The sequence below is a fragment of the Aegilops tauschii genome, chromosome 6 (assembly GCF_002575655.3).
Source record: "Aegilops tauschii subsp. strangulata cultivar AL8/78 chromosome 6, Aet v6.0, whole genome shotgun sequence".
In the NCBI taxonomy this organism is placed as follows: domain Eukaryota; kingdom Viridiplantae; phylum Streptophyta; class Magnoliopsida; order Poales; family Poaceae; genus Aegilops; species Aegilops tauschii.
In genome coordinates this window covers 163,438,321-163,456,104 of record NC_053040.3, presented here as the reverse complement: position 1 = coordinate 163,456,104, position 17,784 = coordinate 163,438,321, and positions in this window count along the sequence as shown.

Below are 17,784 nucleotides of genomic sequence, written 5' to 3'. Positions count from 1 at the left end.
AAATAAATAAAAGGAAAGGAAATAAACAAAAGAAAGGAAATAAATCAAGAAGATCATATACTAATCTTATGGTAGGTGATGGCACCACATAAGGAAAATTATAAGTAGAGAATTTTATTAGAGATTGACAAACATAGCATTAGTCAATGATGCAACTCATGAAAGAATTAATAAGGGAAGAGAAGATTCACATATAAATATACTATCCTAGAAATCTTTTATGATTGTGAGGCCCCATCAAAATATTATATGCCAAAATTGTTGACGTTGGACAAGGAAGACAACTTAATGATTTATGTTTGTTCATATTCACATAGAAGTCATATTGTCATAGATCCTTTAACATGTGGTTCTTTCCCCCTATCTTTGCTAGCCAAAAATTTCGCACTAAGTAGAGATACTACTTGTGCATCCAAAAACCCTTAAACCCAAATCTTATTTTCAAGTGTCCACCATACCTACCTAGGGATTGAGCAAGATCCTTCAAGTAAGTTGTCGTCGGTGCAAAAAGGCAATAAAAATTGCTTCTAAATGTGTGAGATCATTTAGTGTAAGAGAAAATTGAGCGTTGCACGAACTTGTGATGGTGAAGAATAAAAGCGACAGACTGCGTAATAAAGGTCGCTACCACAAGGGGCAATGCAACGTGACGTTCTTTTGCACCAAGGGGTTGAGCATACAAACAAATAAGCGCATGGCAACCTCTGCTTCCCTCTGCGAAGGGCCTATCTTTTACTTTTATGTATTTACTTTTATGCAAAGAGTCAAAGTTTTCTCTCCATTCCTTTTTATTTCTCCTTTGGCAAGCATCATGTGGTGAGGAAAGATCTAGGCACATATGCCCAGTTGAATATGGGTAGCATGAGTTACTATTGTTGACATCACCCTTGAGGTGAATACGTTGGGAGGCGAAACTATAAGCCCCTATCTTCTTATGTGTACGGTTGAAATGTTTTGCTCATGTGTATGCGGTGAGTGTTAGTAATCATGGAAGACTATATGATGGTTGAGTATGTGGACTTGCCTAAAGGCTCCGATACATGACTCTTCCTGAAAAGATGATGAATTGTAGTTGCAAAGTTGACTGAAAACATTGTTTCTTGGTTTCTAATAGAGTTTTTGCTATATACTTTGATTGTGTGATGAACTGTTACTTATTCATGAGAAGTATATGATAAAAGTTCTACGACAAAAGCCTTATGTTTAATTTTGTTGCTGTTATAATAATGAACATGATGCTTCTATGTCCGTATTTTGTTTTTATCGACACCTCTCTCTCTAAGCATGTGGACATGTTTTTCGATTAGGACAAGTGAGGTCTAAGCTTGGGGGAGTTGATACGTCCATTTTGCATCATGTTTTCCTACTGTTACTTATGATGTTTTATCCATAATAATGCTTTTTAGAGTAATTCTAATGCCTTTTCTCTGATAATATGCAAGGTATACACAAAGAGGGAGAATTCCGGCAGCTGGAAATCTGGACCTGGAAAAGCTACGTCAAGCCACCTATTCTACACAACTCCAAACAAGATGAAACTTCACGGAGATTTTTTATCAAATATATGATGAATATTGGAGCAAATAACTACCAGAGGGGGCCCACCAAGTGGGCACAACCCACCTGGGCACGCCAGGGAGCCCAGACGCACCCTGGTAGGTTGTGCTCACCCAGGCCCACCTCCGGTGCCCATCTTCTGGTATATAAGTCATTTTGACCTAGAAAAAATAAAGAGAGGACTTTCGGGATAGAGCGCCGCCGTCTCGAGGCGGAACTTGGGAAGGAGCACTTTTGCCCTCCGATGGAGCGATTCCGCCGGGGGAACTTCCCTCCCGGAGGGGGAAATCATTGTCGTCATCATCACCAACAACTCCCCCATCTTGGGGAGGGCCATCTTCATCAACATCCTCAAAAACACCATCTCATCTCAAACCCTAGTTCATCTCTTGTGTTCAACCTTGTTACCGGAACTATAGATTGGTGCTTGTGGGTGACTAGTAGTGTTGATTACATCTTGTAGTTGATTACTATATGGTTTATTTGGTGGAAGATTATATGTTCAGATCTAATATGCTATTTAATACCCCTCTGATCTTGAGCGTGATTATCATTTGTGAGTAGTTACTTTTTTTCTTGAGGTCACGAGAGAAATCATGTTGCAAGTAATCATGTGAACTTGATATGTGTTCGATATTTTGATAGTATGTATGTTGTGATTCCCTTAGTGGTGTCATGTGAACGTCGACTACATGACACTTCACCATATTTGGGCCTAAGGGAATGCATTGTGGAGTAGCAATTAGATGCTGGGTTGCGAGAGTGACAGAAGCTTAAACCCCAGTTTATGCGCTATTCCGTAAGGGACCGATTGGATCCAAAAGTTTAATGCTATGGTTAGAATTTATTCTTAATACTTTTCTCGTAGTTGCGGATGCTTGCGGGAGGGTTAATCATAAGTAGGAGGTTTGTTCAAGTAAGAATAGCACCTAAGAACCGGTCCACCCACATATCAAATTATCAAAGTAGCGAACACAAATCGAACCAACATGGTGAAAGTGACTAGATGAAATTCCTGTGTACCCTCAAGAACGCTTTGCTTATCATAAGAGACCGTTTTGGCCTGTCCTTTGCCTCAAAAGGATTGGGCTACCTTGCTGCACTTTTGCTATTACTATCGTTACTTGCTCGTTACAAATTATCTTGCTATCAAACTACTCTGCTACTTACAATTTCAGCACTTGCAGACATTACCTTGCTGAAAACCACTTGTCATTTCCTTCTGCTCCTCATTGGGTTCGACACTCTTACTTATCGAGAAGAGCTAAAATTGATCCCCTATACTTGTGGGTCATCAGAGCCTTATGCTTGTCTTTAATTATTATAACCTGCGTGTCAATCACTGAAGCGCCATGTAATTGCTTTACTTTATCGCTATGCGTTAGCAATAGTTGTAGAAGCAATAGTTGGCGAGACGACCCCGACGCTGCAATGGAGATCAAGGTGTCGTGCCGGTGATGATGGAGATCATGCCGATGCTTTGGAGATGGAGATCAAAAGCACAAGATGATGATGGCCATATCATGTCACATATTTTGATTGCATGTGATGTTTATCCTTTATGCATCTGATGTCTACTACACAACCTTCTTCTTGTAGACGTTGTTGGGCCTCCAAGTGCAGATGTTTGTAGGACAGTAGAAAATTTCCCTCAAGTGGATGACCTAAGGTTTATCAATCCGTGGGAGGCGTAGGTTGAAGATGGTCTCTCTCAAACAACCCTGCAACCAAATAACAAAGAGTCTATTGTGTCCCCAACACACCCAATACAATGGTAAATTGAATAGGTGCACTAGTTCGGCGAAGAGATGGTGATACAAGTGCAATATGGATGGTAGATATAGGTTTTTGTAATCTGGAAATATAAAAACAGCAAGGTAACAAGTAATAAAAGTGAGCGTGAACGGTATTGCAATGCTAGGAAACAAGGCCTAGGGTTCATACTTTCACTAGTGCAAGTTCTCTCAACAATAATAACATAATTGGATCATATAACTATCCCTCAACATGCAACAAAGAGTCACTCCAAAGTCACTAATAGCGGAGAACAAACGAAGAGATTATTGTAGGGTACGAAACCACCTCAAAGTTATTCTTTCTGATCGATCTATTCAAGAGTCTGTAGTAAAATAACACGAAGCTATTATTTCCGTTCGATCTATCATAGAGTTCGTACTAGAATAACACCTTAAGACACAAATCAACCAAAACCCTAATGTCACCTGGATACTCCAATGTCACCTCAAGTATCTGTGGGTATGATTATACGATATGCATCACACAATCTCAGATTCATCTATTCAACCAACACAAAGAACTTCAAAGAGTGCCCCAAAGTTTCTATCGGAGAGTCAATATGAAAACATGTGCCAACCCCTATGCATAAGTTCACAAACAGAACCCGCAAGTTGATCACCAAAACATACATCAAGTGGATCACGTGAATATCCCATTGTCACCACAGATAAGCACATGCAAGATATACATCAAGTGTTCTCAAATCCTTAAAGACTCAATCCAATAAGATCACTTCAAAGGAAAACTCAATCCATTACAAGAGAGTAGAGGGGGAGAAGCATCATAAGATCCAACTATAATAGCAAAGCTGGCGATACATCAAGATCGTGCCGAATCAAGAACACGAGAAAGAGAGATCAAACACATAGCTACTGGTACATACCCTCAGCCCCGAGGGTGAACTACTCCCTCCTTGTCATGGAGAGCGATGGGATGGTGAAGATGGCCATCGGTGAGGGATCCCCCCTTCGGCAGGGTGCCGGAACAGGGCCCCGCTTGGTTTTTGGTGGCTACAGAGGCTTGCGGCGGCGGAACTCCCGATCTATTGTGTTCCCCGATGTTTTTAGGGTATATGGACATATATAGGCGAAAGAAGTCGGTCAGGGGAGCCACGAGGGGCCCACGAGGGTGGGGGCGCGCCCAGGGGGGCAGGCACGCCTCCCTGCCTCGTGGCCACCTCGAAGCTTCCTTGGCGTCTACTCAAGTCTCCAGGATTGCTTCCGTTCCAAAAATAACTCTCCCGAAGGTTTCATTCCGTTTGGACTCCGTTTGATATTCCTTTTCTTCGAAACACTGAAATAGGCAAGAAAACTGCAATTTGGGCTGGGCCTCCGGTAAATAGGTTAGTCCCAAAAAATAATATAAAAGTGTTTAGTAAAGCCCATAAACATCCAAAACGGGTAATATAATAGCATGGTACAATCAAAAATTATAGATACATTGGAGACGTATCAGCATCCCCAAGCTTAATTCCTGCTCGTCCTCGAGTAGGTAAATGATAAAAACAGAATTTTTGATGTGGAATGCTACCTAACATATTTATCAATGTAATCTCTTTATTGTGGCAAGAATATTCAGATCCATAAGATTCAAGACAAAAGTTTAATATTGACATAAAAATAATAATACTTCAAGCATACTAACAAAGTAATCATGTCTTCTCAAAATAACATGGCCAAAGAAAGCTATCCCTACAAAATCATATAGTCTGGCTATGCTCTATCTTCATCACACAAAATATTTAAATCATGCACAACCCCGATGACAAGCCAAGCAATTGTTTCATACTTTTGATGTTCTTAAACTTTTTCAACTTTCACGCAATACATGAGCGTGAGCCATGGACATAGCACTATAGGTGAATAGAATGGTGGTTGTGGAGAAGACAAAAAGGAGAAGATAGTCTCACATCAACTAGGCGTATCAACGGGCTATGGAGATGCCCATCAATAGATATCAATGTGAGTGAGTAGGGATTGCCATGCAACGGATGCACTAGAGCTATACGTGTATGAAAGCTCAAAAAGAAACTAAGTGGGTGTGCATCCAACTCGCTTGCTCACGAAGACCTAGGGCATTTTAAGGAAGCCCATCATTGGAATATGCAAGCCAAGTTCTATAATGAAAGATTCCCACTAGTATATGAAAGTGAGAACATAGGAGACTCTCTATCATGAAGATCATGGTGCTACTTTGAAGCACAAGTGTGGTAAAAGGATAGTAGCATTGCCCCTTCTCTCTTTTTCTCTTTTTTTTGTTTTTTTGGGCCTTCTCTTTTTTTTGGCCTCTTTTTTCTCTTTTTTTAATTTTTCGTCCGGAGTCTCATCCCGACTTGTGGGGGAATCATAGTCTCCATCATCGTTTCCTCACTGGGACAATGCTCTAATAATGATGATCATCGCACTTTTATTTACTTACAACTCAATACTTAGAACAAGATATGACTCTATGTGAATGCCTCCGGCAGTGTACCGGGATATGCAATGACTCATGAGTGACATGTATGAAAGAATTATGAAAGGTGGCTTTTCCACAAATACGATGTCAACTACATGATCATGCAAAGCAATATGAAAATGATGAAGCGTGTCATAATAAACGGAATGGTGGTAAGTTGCATGGCAATATATCTCGGAATGGCTATGGAAATGCCATAATAGGTAGGTATGGTGGCTGTTTTGAGGAAGGTATATGGTGGGTGTATGATACCGGCAAAAGGTGTGCGGTATTAGAGAAGCTAGCAATGGTGGAAGGGTGAGAGTGCGTATAATCCATGGACTCAACATTAGTCATAAAGAACTCACATACTTATTGCAAAAATCTATTAGTTATCGAAACGAAGTACTACGCGCATGCTCCTAGGGGGATAGATTGGTAGGAAAAGACCATTGCTCGTCCCCGACTGCCACTCATAAGGAAGACAATCAATAAATAAATCATCCTCCGACTTCATCACATAACGGTTCACCATACGTGCATGCTACGGGAATCACAAACTTTAACACAAGTATTTCTCAAATTCACAACTGCTCCACTAGCATGACTAATATCACCATCTTCATATCTCAAAACAATCATCAAGTATCAAACTTCTCATAGTATTCAATGCACTTTATATGAAAGTTTTTATTATACCCATCTTGGATACCCATCATATTAGGACTAGTTTTATAACCCAAGCAAATTACCATGCTGTTTAAGACTCTCAAAATAATATAAGTGAAGCATGAGAGATCAATAATTTCTATAAAATAAAACCACCACCGTGCTCTAAAAAGATATAAGTGAAGCACTAGAGCAAACGACAAACTACTCCGAAAGATATAAGTGAAGATCAATGAGTAGTTGAATAATTATGTAACTATGTGAAGACTCTTTAACATTTAAAAATTTCAGATCTTGGTATTTTATTCAAACAGCAAGAAAAACAAAAGAAAATAAAATGACGCTCCAAGCAAAACACATATCATGTGGTGAATAAAAATATAGCTCCAAGTAAAGTTACCGATGAACTAAGACGAAAGAGGGGATGCCATCCGGGGCATCCCCAAGCTTAGGCTCTTGGTTATCCTTGAATATTACCTTGGGGTGCCTTGGGCATCCCCAAGCTTAGGATCTTGTCACTCCTTATTCCATAGTCCATCGAATCTTTACCCAAAACTTGAAAACTTCACAACACAAAACTTAACAGAAAACTCGTAAGCTCCGTTAGTATAAGAAAATAAATCACCACTTAGGTACTGTTGTGAATCCATTATTTATTTATATTGGTGTAATATCTACTGTATTCCAACTTCTCTATGGTTCATACCCTCCGATACTACTCATAGATTCATCAAAATAAGCAAACAACACATAGAAAACAGAATCTGTCAAAAACAGAACAGTCTGTAGTAATCTGCATCAAACGCAAACTTCTGGACCTCAGAAAAATCCGAAAAAATAGGAAGACCTAGATAATTTGATTATTGATCTACTGCAATTGGAATCAGTATTTTATCACTTTCTGGTGATTTTTAACAATTGTTTTCGTGAGCAAAAAGTTTCTGTCCTTTTCAGCAAGATCAAATAATTATCATCCAAGAAGATCCTATAGGTCTTACTTGGCACAAACACTAATTAAAACATAAAACCACATCAAACCAGAGGCTAGATGGATTATTTATTACTAAACAGAACCAAAAATCAAGAAACTAAAATAAAATTGAGTTGCCTTCCAACAAGCGCTAACATTTAACGCCCCTAGCTAGGCATGATGATTTCAATGATGCTCACATAAAACATAAGAATTGAAACATAAAGAGAGCATCATGAAGAATATGACTAGCACATTTAAGTCTAACCCACTTCCTATGCATAGGGATTTTGTGAGCAAACAACTTATGGGAACAATAATCAACTAGCATAGGAAGGCAAAACAAGCATAACTTCAAAACTTTAAGCACATAGAGAGGAAACTTGATATTATTGCAATTCCTGCAAGCATATATTCCTCCCTCATAATAATTTTCAGTAGCATCATGAATGAATTCAACAATATAACCAGCACCTAAAGCATTATTTTCATGATCTAATTGCAGAGAAATTTTACTACTCTCCACATAAGCAAAATTCTTCTCTTTCAGAATAGTGGGAGTATCATAAGAGACTCGAATGCTATAAATTGTTTCCATGTTAAAAGAGTAATGTTCAGAAAAAGGGTAATCATAATCATGACAAGTTTTATAAATATAATAATCACTACTTTTTATAGCATAATTTTCATCACAATAATCATCATAAGTAGCAATTTTGTTCTCATCATAATCAATTGAAACCTCTTCCGAAATAGTGGATTCATCACTAAATAAAGTCATGATCTCTCCAAATCCACTTTCATATTCATCACAATAAGATTCAACATCCTCCAAAATAGTGGGATCATTACTTCCTAAAGTTGACACTCTTCCAAACCCACTTTCATCAATATAATCATCATAAGTAGGAGGCATGCTATCATCATAATAAATTTGCTCATCAAAACTTGGGGGACAAAAAATATCATCTTCATCAAACATAGCTTCCCCAAGATTGTGGCTTTGCATATCATTAGCATCATGGGTATTCAAAGAATTCATACTAACAACATTGCAATCATGCTCATCATTCACATATTTTATGCCAAGCATTCTATGTAATTCTTCTTCTAGTACTTGAGCACAATTTTCCTTCCCGTCATTTTCACGAAAGACATTAAAAAGATGAAGCATATGAGGCACCCTTAATTCCTTTTTTTTGTAGTTTTCTTTTGTAAACTAAACTAGTGATAAAACAAGAAACTAAAAGATTTGATTGCAAGATCTAAAGATATACCTTCAAGCACTCACCTCCCCCGCAACGGCGCCAGAAAAGAGCTTGATATCTACTACACAACCTTCTTCTTGTAGAAGTTGTTGGGCCTCCAAGTGCAGAGGTTTGTAGGGCAGTAGCAAATTTCCCTCAAGTGGATGACCTAAGGTTTATCAATTCGTGGGAGGCGTAGGTTGAAGATGGTCTCTCTCAAACAACCCTGTAACCAAATAACAAAGAGTCCCTTGTGTCCCCAACACACCCAATACAATGGTAAATTGTATAGGTGCACTAGTTCGGCGAAGAGATGGTGATACAAGTGCAATATGGATGGTAGATATAGGTTTTTGTAATCTGAAAATATAAAAACAGCAAGGTAACAAGTAACAAAAGTGAGCGTGAACAGTATTGCAATGCTAGGAAACAAGGCCTAGGGTTCATACTTTCACTAGTGCAAGTTCTCTCAACAATAATAACATAATTGGATCATATAACTATCCCTCAACATGCAACAAAGAGTCACTCCAAAGTCACTAATAGCGGAGAACAAACGAAGAGATAATTGTAGGGTACTAAACCACCTCAAAGTTATTCTTTCTGATCGATCTATTCAAGAGTCTCTAGTAAAATAACACGAAGCTATTCTTTCCGTTCGATCTATCATAGAGTTCGTACTAGAATAACACCTTAAGACACAAATCAACCAAAACCCTAATGTCACCTAGATACTCCAATGTCACCTCAAGTATCTGCGGGTATGATTATACGATATGCATCACACAATCTCAGATTCATCTATTCAACCAACACAAAGAACTTCAAAGAGTGCCCCAAAGTTTCTACCGGAGAGTCAAGATGAAAATGTGTGCCAACCCCTATGCATAAGTTCACAAACAGAACCCGCAAGTTGATCACCAAAACATACATCAAGTGGATCACGTGAATATCCCATTGTCACCACAGATAAGCACATGCAAGACATACATCAAGTGTTCTCAAATCCTTAAAGACTCAATCTGATAAGATCACTTCAAAGGGAAAACTCAATCCACTACAAGAGAGTAGAGGGGGAGAAGCATCATAAGATCCAACTATAATAGCAAAGCTGGCGATACATCAAGATCGTGCCGAATCAAGAACACGAGAAAGAGAGATCAAACACATAGCTACTGGTACAAACCCTCAGCCCCGAGGGTGAACTACTCCCTCCTCGTCATGGAAAGCACCGGGATGGTGAAGATGGCCACCGGTGAGGGATCCCCCCTTTGGCAGGGTGCCGGAACAGGGTCCCAATTGGTTTTTGGTGGCTACAGAGGCTTGCGGCGGCGGAAGTCCCGATCTATTGTGTTCCCCTATGTTTTTAGGGTATATGGATATATATAGGCGAAAGAAGTCGGTCACGGGAGCCACGAGGGTGGGGGCGCGCCCAGGGCGGGCAGGCGCGCCTCCCTGCCTCGTGGCCACCTCGAAGCTTCCCTGGCGTCTACTCCAAGTCTCCTGGATTGCTTCCGTTCCAAAAATAACTCTCTCGAAGGTTTCATTCCGTTTGATATTCCTTTTCTTCGAAACACTGAAATAGGAAAGAAAACAGCAATTTGGGCTGGGCCACTATAACACCCCCGGTGTCATGCTATAGTAATCCCCTGTTAATGGTGCAACGTCATCATGATACTATTGCTAATCTTCACTTGATTCAAATCTCAATTCAAATTCAAATCCAATCTCAAGTCAAAAATTCATATTTGTCAAACATGAAAGCTAAAATGGTCGAAGTGTGGCAAATAATCTTTGGTTATTTGTCATGTTGAAACCTATATTTCATAGTATGTTTTAATGCCGTAAACTAATAAAACAGTGACCAAGGCAATAAATAAAATGCTTTTCTAATTTATGAAAAAAATCCAAAACATTTCAAAAGCCTCCCAAACTTTTTGTGGCAGCGCTCAATATTTCATAGTATTTGTTCTGTCCACCTCCACATTTTTTTGCAAAGTCATTTCGTGGCTTAAATGCAAATGGAGGATGCTAAAAGAAAACAAAATAAAATAAAAGGGAAATCAGAAAATAAAAGGAAAAGGAGAGAGACCCCCCTCCCCCCCCACAAGGCACCGGCCCAGCTAACCGACTGGCCGATCCAGTCGGCCAGCCCATCCCGGCCGGCCCACCTCTCCCCGCATAACCCCCCCCCCCACCACCACCCGCAAACCCTAGGCCCGATCCCCACTCTCCCCACTTCCCCGATCTACCTCTCCCTCTCGGCCCCTCAATCTGGATCGGGGCTGGACCACGACGCCCAGCATTCGGTGCCCCCACCGCCACCCGATGCCCCATGCTGCCGTTCGTCGGGTCGCCCGCACCTCGCAGAGGCCGCCTCGTCGTCCCCCTCCACGTTCCTGGGTCTGGAAGGGCCCCCGACGGTGCCACTCACCGCCCCGACGCCCGCCGCCCCGTCGCCGGAACCGCAACTCCGGCCCCTCCCCGAGCATGCCTTTGCACATCTACAGGGCCGGTGAGCCCCCCACGTTCGTTTCCCCTCGAACCCTCCTCTGCCCGCCGCCGTGTTCGCGTGACCACGTCCGAGCGTTGCGCTCCTCATGCCCCGGCTGTGCCCTGGCCTCACCTGCATGCGCGCGTGCTCGCCGCACCCCGCTGCTGTCGCTCGCCGCCTTGCCACCACGCTCCGCCCGCGACCGCCCTGACACCGCTGCTGCTCCTACTCGCTCGCCGCGCCCTAGTGCGCGTGCGGCCCTGTCGGTCTCGCCCTGCGCCTTACCTCCAGCGTCGGTCACCCGCCCCCGTGCGAGCTGCTGGGCCTGGCCGCCGGCGCCTTGTGCCCGGCGTGCGCCATGGTGATGGCCTCTGCTGGCCCTGTGCGTTGTCTAGCGGCCAGCTTAATTAGTGTTTAGGGTTAATTAGGATTAACCTTAGACACTAACGTATGGCCCCCCTGTTAAATAACTAGTTTAAAATAATCCTAATGCAATATGTGGCAATGACAGATGGGGTCCACCGCTAAGTTTAAATGCTAAATCAGTGTTAAAATGTACCAGTGAGAATGACATGCGGGTCCCACATACACTGTTCACCATTTGACCAAGTCAACAGTCAATGCTGAGTCAGCAGTTGACTTAGCACCTGACAGCCTCTTTGTTGCAACGCTGGGTACACTTATGTGTGCCCATAGTAGTTTAGCTATTTACTAATTCGAATTTTAATAATTAAAGAAATTCCAGAATATTGTTAAAACTTTAGAAATTAATATAAAATAATCCGTAGCTCGGATGAAAAAGTTTTATACATGAAAGTTGCTCAGAACGACGAGGCGAATCCGAATATGTGATCCGTTTACCTGTCAGATGCCTCTAACTATCTGAACATGGAACATTCCCCCTCCGGTCATCTGTCTGACACAGGTCCGGAACCGGGAAAACATTCCCAGTTGAATTCCCCCTTCACCTTTATCGTGCAGCACTTCGTTAGGTCGACCCTAGTTCTGCTTTTCGCCATGTCATGCTTTATGATGCTTTGTTTGCTTTATATTATTGTTTCTTCCCTCTCTTCTCTCCGGTAGACCCCGAGGCTGTTGGTGCCGCTGTGATCGACTATGTCGACGACGACCCCTTCTTGCCAGAGCAACCAGGCAAGCCCCCCCTTTGATCATCCCGATATCGCCCATTCCATTCTCTCATGCTTGCATTAGATTTTGCTACTGTAATTGATTGCTCCTATTCTGATGCATAGCCTGCTTTTGTAACCTGCTTATTGTTACCTACCTGCTTATCCTAAACTGCTTAGTATAGGTTGGTTAGTGATCCATCAGTGACCCCCACCTTGTCCTTGTTGCCCCTGCTTCATCATCGAAGACCCGATCAACGGGATCGAAGACCAGGCCCCGACACCGCACATCACTTTCCCCTTTTGTTGCTCGACTCTGCAGAGTTACCATCGAGTGCCGAGGGTGGAACCTATACATCACTCCTGATGAGATCTCTGTAGTGTAGCTATTCGGTCGTGGTCATCGAGGGTGATTTCCTCCTTAACCACTTCCGATACGACTCTGTCGTGCAACCCCTCAAGTGTGAACCTCGGGGGTGGTTCCTCTTATATTCACCTTGATGATTACATCGAGTGGAATTCACCCGGGGTGATTCCTCGGGTTTTCCCCTTGATGTTTGGACACACGGATACTTGGACTTTACAACTATTACTTGAAAGGGGGGTCGACCCTGAGGGGTAGCTGCGAGTGATGTGGAGACGGGTTGACCTGGAGGGTGCCCGCGAGATAATTACGAGGCGTGGCCGGGCATTCCTAGCCCTTGCCGCAAGTCCTCGAGACGGGGCAATGGGGTCACATCTTTCGTGAGTCTCCGCTTGTTACCGCGTGCTCCTAATCCACTACGATTTGGATATTTGATCCTAGGGGCCACTGGCCTGATAGCACTAACCATCACGTGGGCATTGTATGGGCGTTCTACGTCGTATGCATCAGCCGAAGCTTATTAGACGTCAGCAACTGAGCGGCGCGTGCCGGGTTGGACTGGTAAGCTCCTGCCTTTTTTTAAGGAGGTAGCTAGGTCTGCTCACCGGCCGCCCACGCAACGTGCAGGAGTTCCCGGGGCGATGGCCCATGACCACTGGGATCATAGGTTTAGTCCGGCGTGCTGACCTCTCTATTAAGCCTAGGTCGGGTTGCGGCGTATTGTTTGGCCGAGGCCGGGCATGACCCAGGAAAGTGTGTTCGGCCGGAGTTAATCGAGCATGGTGGGTAAGTTGGTGCACCCTTGCAGGGAAGAAAACATCTATCGATAGCCTGTCCTACGGTAACAGACACTTGGAGTTGTATCCCGATCGATACAACTAGAACTGGATACTTGAGATGAGACATGGATATGAGAAATGGATAGTATGGCTCTGGGATTGCTTTCTCGCAGGGAGTCGAGAAAGGATCTCTGGCCGAGGTTGATAACACTTCTACTACTTTAATTTATGCTACTCTACTCCCTCCTGTTGCTGCAAGATGGTGGTTTCCAGAAGATGGTAGTCTTCGATAGGCTAGGCTTTCCCCTTCTATTCTGGCATTCTGCAGTCCAGTCCACAGATACAACCTTTTTCATTGATACCGATGCATATGTAGTGTAGATCCTTGCTTGCGAGTACTTTGGATGAGTACTCACGGTTGCTTTGCTCCCCCTTTTCCCCCTTTCTTCTTCTTTCCGGTTGATGCAACCAGATGTCGGAGCCCAGGAGCCAGATGCCACCGCCGATGCCTACTACTACGTGGAGACCGCCGACAACCAGGAGTAGTTAGGAGGCTCCCAGGCAGGAGGCCTTGCCTTTTCAATCGATGTTGCTTTTGTGCTAGCCTTCTTAAGGCAAACTTGTTTAACTCATGTCTGTACTCAGATAATGTTGCTTCCGCTGACTCTTGTGTTTTCGAGCTTATGTATTCGAGCCCTTGAGGCCCATGGCTTATAATATAAAGCTTGTATTATTTTATTTTGTGTCTAGAGTTGTGTTGTGATATCTTCACGTGAGTCCTTGATCTTGATCGTACACGTTTGCGTGTATGATTAGTGTATGATTGAATCGAGGGCGTCACAAGTTGGTATCAGAGCCGACTGCCTGTAGGTAGCCCACTTTCCAACTCCTTGGCCGAAGTTGAGTCTAGTCGTCCAAAACTGTTTTACTAACTTGGCTGTGTGGCTTATGGTCCCACTTCGCCATTGGGTGGTATTAGGATCTTTTACTCCTCGTCTATACTCTGGGATTCTGAGCTCTCTCCCATTCGGGTTAAAACTTTTACTAACTTTGACTTTAGGTTCTCGTAACTAGTTTCTCCCGGAGAGCCCCTTCATTCCAGATGATCGTCTGCTTCACCAGAAGACTTCAAAGTTACTCTACAATGTTCTCCCGAGACACTCGTACCCACCGCCTTTGCAAATTCCCTACCACTGTTATATACCTATTGATAACTACATATCCTTGGCGTTCATACCTTCATCCCCAGTTGCTCTTGTTATTACCAGATGCCCCGAAATACTCTTCGTTGTTCCGAGAATACTTTGTGCCTACTGCCTTACAGTTCCTTGTCGCCTGGTTACAATTATGAATACCCTACGGATAATTACTCACCCTTACCGGGGATTTGTTCATCCCGAGTTGTTCATGTGTTTCACAAAAGTCTTCAAAATACTAATCGATCTTCCGAAATTTCTCTGCACCCTTTTTGCTCTTGAAATTCATGCCTGCTGGCATTATGGATAGTTCCATATGTCAAGTAATCCTCGTTGACATTCCTTAATACTACTATTTTGAATCCCTTGAATCAATATGCTGCCAATGTTCGTGATCATCAGTTGAATCCTAGAATTCATCCTTCCGACTCAGACATCATTTTGAACATGAGTTGGTTCTCGACCAATCTATTTGTCGTTGATTGTGCCCCTGGTCTATTCAACTTTATCCTTCCTTGATCAGAGCATATGCTTCTGATCTTTCGTTTTGGAAATCATAATTCCTTTGTTATCTAAGCATCAAATTATTCAGATGTTCTATAATCCGATGCCCTTGCATTCTTTCTTCCTCTGATTGAGTACCGATACTCACATCAGCTCCGTTGTGGATCGCCGGATCCATTATTGGATTATCATCCGTCAGTGTCCTTCATATTCAAAGAACCTCGTGAAGTTCTTTCCCAGATACATAATGCCTTTGGTAATTGTATGCTCTCCTTTTGTCAACCATGCTCTGCTTTCGAGCTTGTGTTGTTTACTTCTGAAGTTTGTGGAATAGGTTCCTAAGATGCCCCTATGGGTTGAACCTATGCCTTTCCTAATCCGTGTGAACCTGAGAGTTTTCACGAGTCATACTCTTCTGGTGTTTTGCCAGATATAATTTCAACACTACAATTTCTTTGAAAACGAGGAGTAAATGAAAGGTTATGCATTGAAGAAGTGGGAGTCGACCTTGAACTTTGTGTTCATGCCCATAGACACGATGTAGACCTTATCATGGAAGCTTCTCTTATAATCAAATGTTCCCTTGGTATAAGCTCATCTTGCATCTGTAAATTGATTCTTTGCAATCGTGGTTCCGGTCATATTTTCTCCTTGATTCCATTTCCCGGACAAGTTAAAATACTTGTCTTCTGCAGATCATTTCATCTGTCCAACCTCTATTCTGATCTACCTCGAGTATTGCCCCCTGTTATCTCGAGGATATTGTGTCTTTGCACTACCTCTTGTAAATTCTTAATTGGAGTGATACTCCGTCACATCATTCCTAGCCTGATCGGCTAATATCATTATCGTACTAAATTTTTAACTGTGCTACCTGGTCCTTATTCCTGGAGCACAACTTTTCGACGATGAGCGAAGCTTACGTCAATCTTCCTCATCTTATCATTCCACCTTGAACAACAAGCTTGAATCCGAGCTTGTGTCGTATCCATGGTTCCAATAGCCTTTGCTTCATCATTCATTTTGCTTGATGTCGTTGCTGCTCGATGGCATCTTCATAGAGCCTCTCGACAAAATTTGTCGTGATCACCATCAATATACTACCTTGTTCTACGACATCAATCAAATTCTTGAGGAGAAATACCATCCTTGCCCGTCGATGATTCGTGTTGACATCGACACCATCCTTGACTTCCTGCCAATACAGACTTGGTCATGTTTTGGTTATATCTTACATTCCTTGACATTCTTGGAATTGTTCCTTTGTACTTCTTGTGACCTTCAGATTCAATCTTGCTAGAAACACCATGTCAATGCTATCCCGAAGCTTGATTGTGGTACTCCGAACTTCATTAAGAACATTGGAGGCGCAATACTAACAGTTTCTTGATCACTTCAAACACTGTTGTTTGGGTAATGTCATGAAATTCCTCTTCCCTTACCTAAATGGTTTTCTACTTCTATCCTGCCATGGATATCCTGCTCTGTTTGTCCTTGGGAAGGATATACCCCTGAAATATGTGTTTAAACAGATTTTTCCTTTCCATTGTTCTGTTTAATTTGATAACCATATTATCATTTCCATTGTTTGGTTTAACCTATCTTGATGTCTATATGATCTAAACAGTAATATTCTCCTGCTTATGTAAACACCTCGGTGTACAATTTTGTCAGCAAGACCCTGTTACTATAGTTGACGACATTCTGGTAGCCACCGATGGACGAGAACTTTGCCTAATGGTCTGCCTCGTGCAACGAGCAGGAAAATGGTTCTCTTCGTCCCTCGCCCTTGGTACCAACGTTGTTGCAACATAATTGGCAGGCTATCCTCTGACCCGCCTTGCTATCATGACCATGCAAAATGTTAGCGCCTTCTTGCTTTTAACCCACATGGTGGGCCCATAATGCATAGTTCCACACGATCGAAGCCTGACTCCTGTACATCCTTGATTCCGAAGTATCCTTTTTCACTTGCCTTCATATGTAATTCATGAGCCACCTTCCTCGTGATCCATTCTAGTATCAGACGTAATATTTTTGTTGTTGTTGTTGCTCTGAACCCCTTTCACCTTTTGATTAGGCATCGAATGATTGCCTGCCCGTTAAAACTTCTCATGGTACCTTCATACTTTGCTCTCGATGTTTTATTAAGTTTCAACTCGAGAGATACTTCCGCCTCATTCCCTGAATTGTTCACCAGATAATTAACCCTATAAGGGTCAGTTCTCCCGGAGTTACTCTTTACTTCCCCACTTAAATCTCGGGACGAAATTTCTTGTAGTGGAGGAGATTTGTAACACCCCCGGTGTCATGCTACAGTAATCCCCTGTTAATGGTGCAATGTCATCATGATACTGTTGCTAATCTTCACTTGATCCAAATCTCAATTCAAATTCAAATCCAATCTAAAGTCAAAAATTCATATTTGTCAAACATGAAAGTTAAAATGTTCGAAGTGTGGCAAATAATCTTTGGTTATTTTTCATGTTGAAACCTATATTTCATAGTATGTTTTAATGCCCTAAACTAATAAAACAGTGACCAAGGCAATAAATAAAATGCTTTTCTAATTTATGAAAAAATCCAAAACATTTCAAAAGCCTCCCAAACTTCTTGTGGCAGCGCTCAATATTTCCTAGTATTT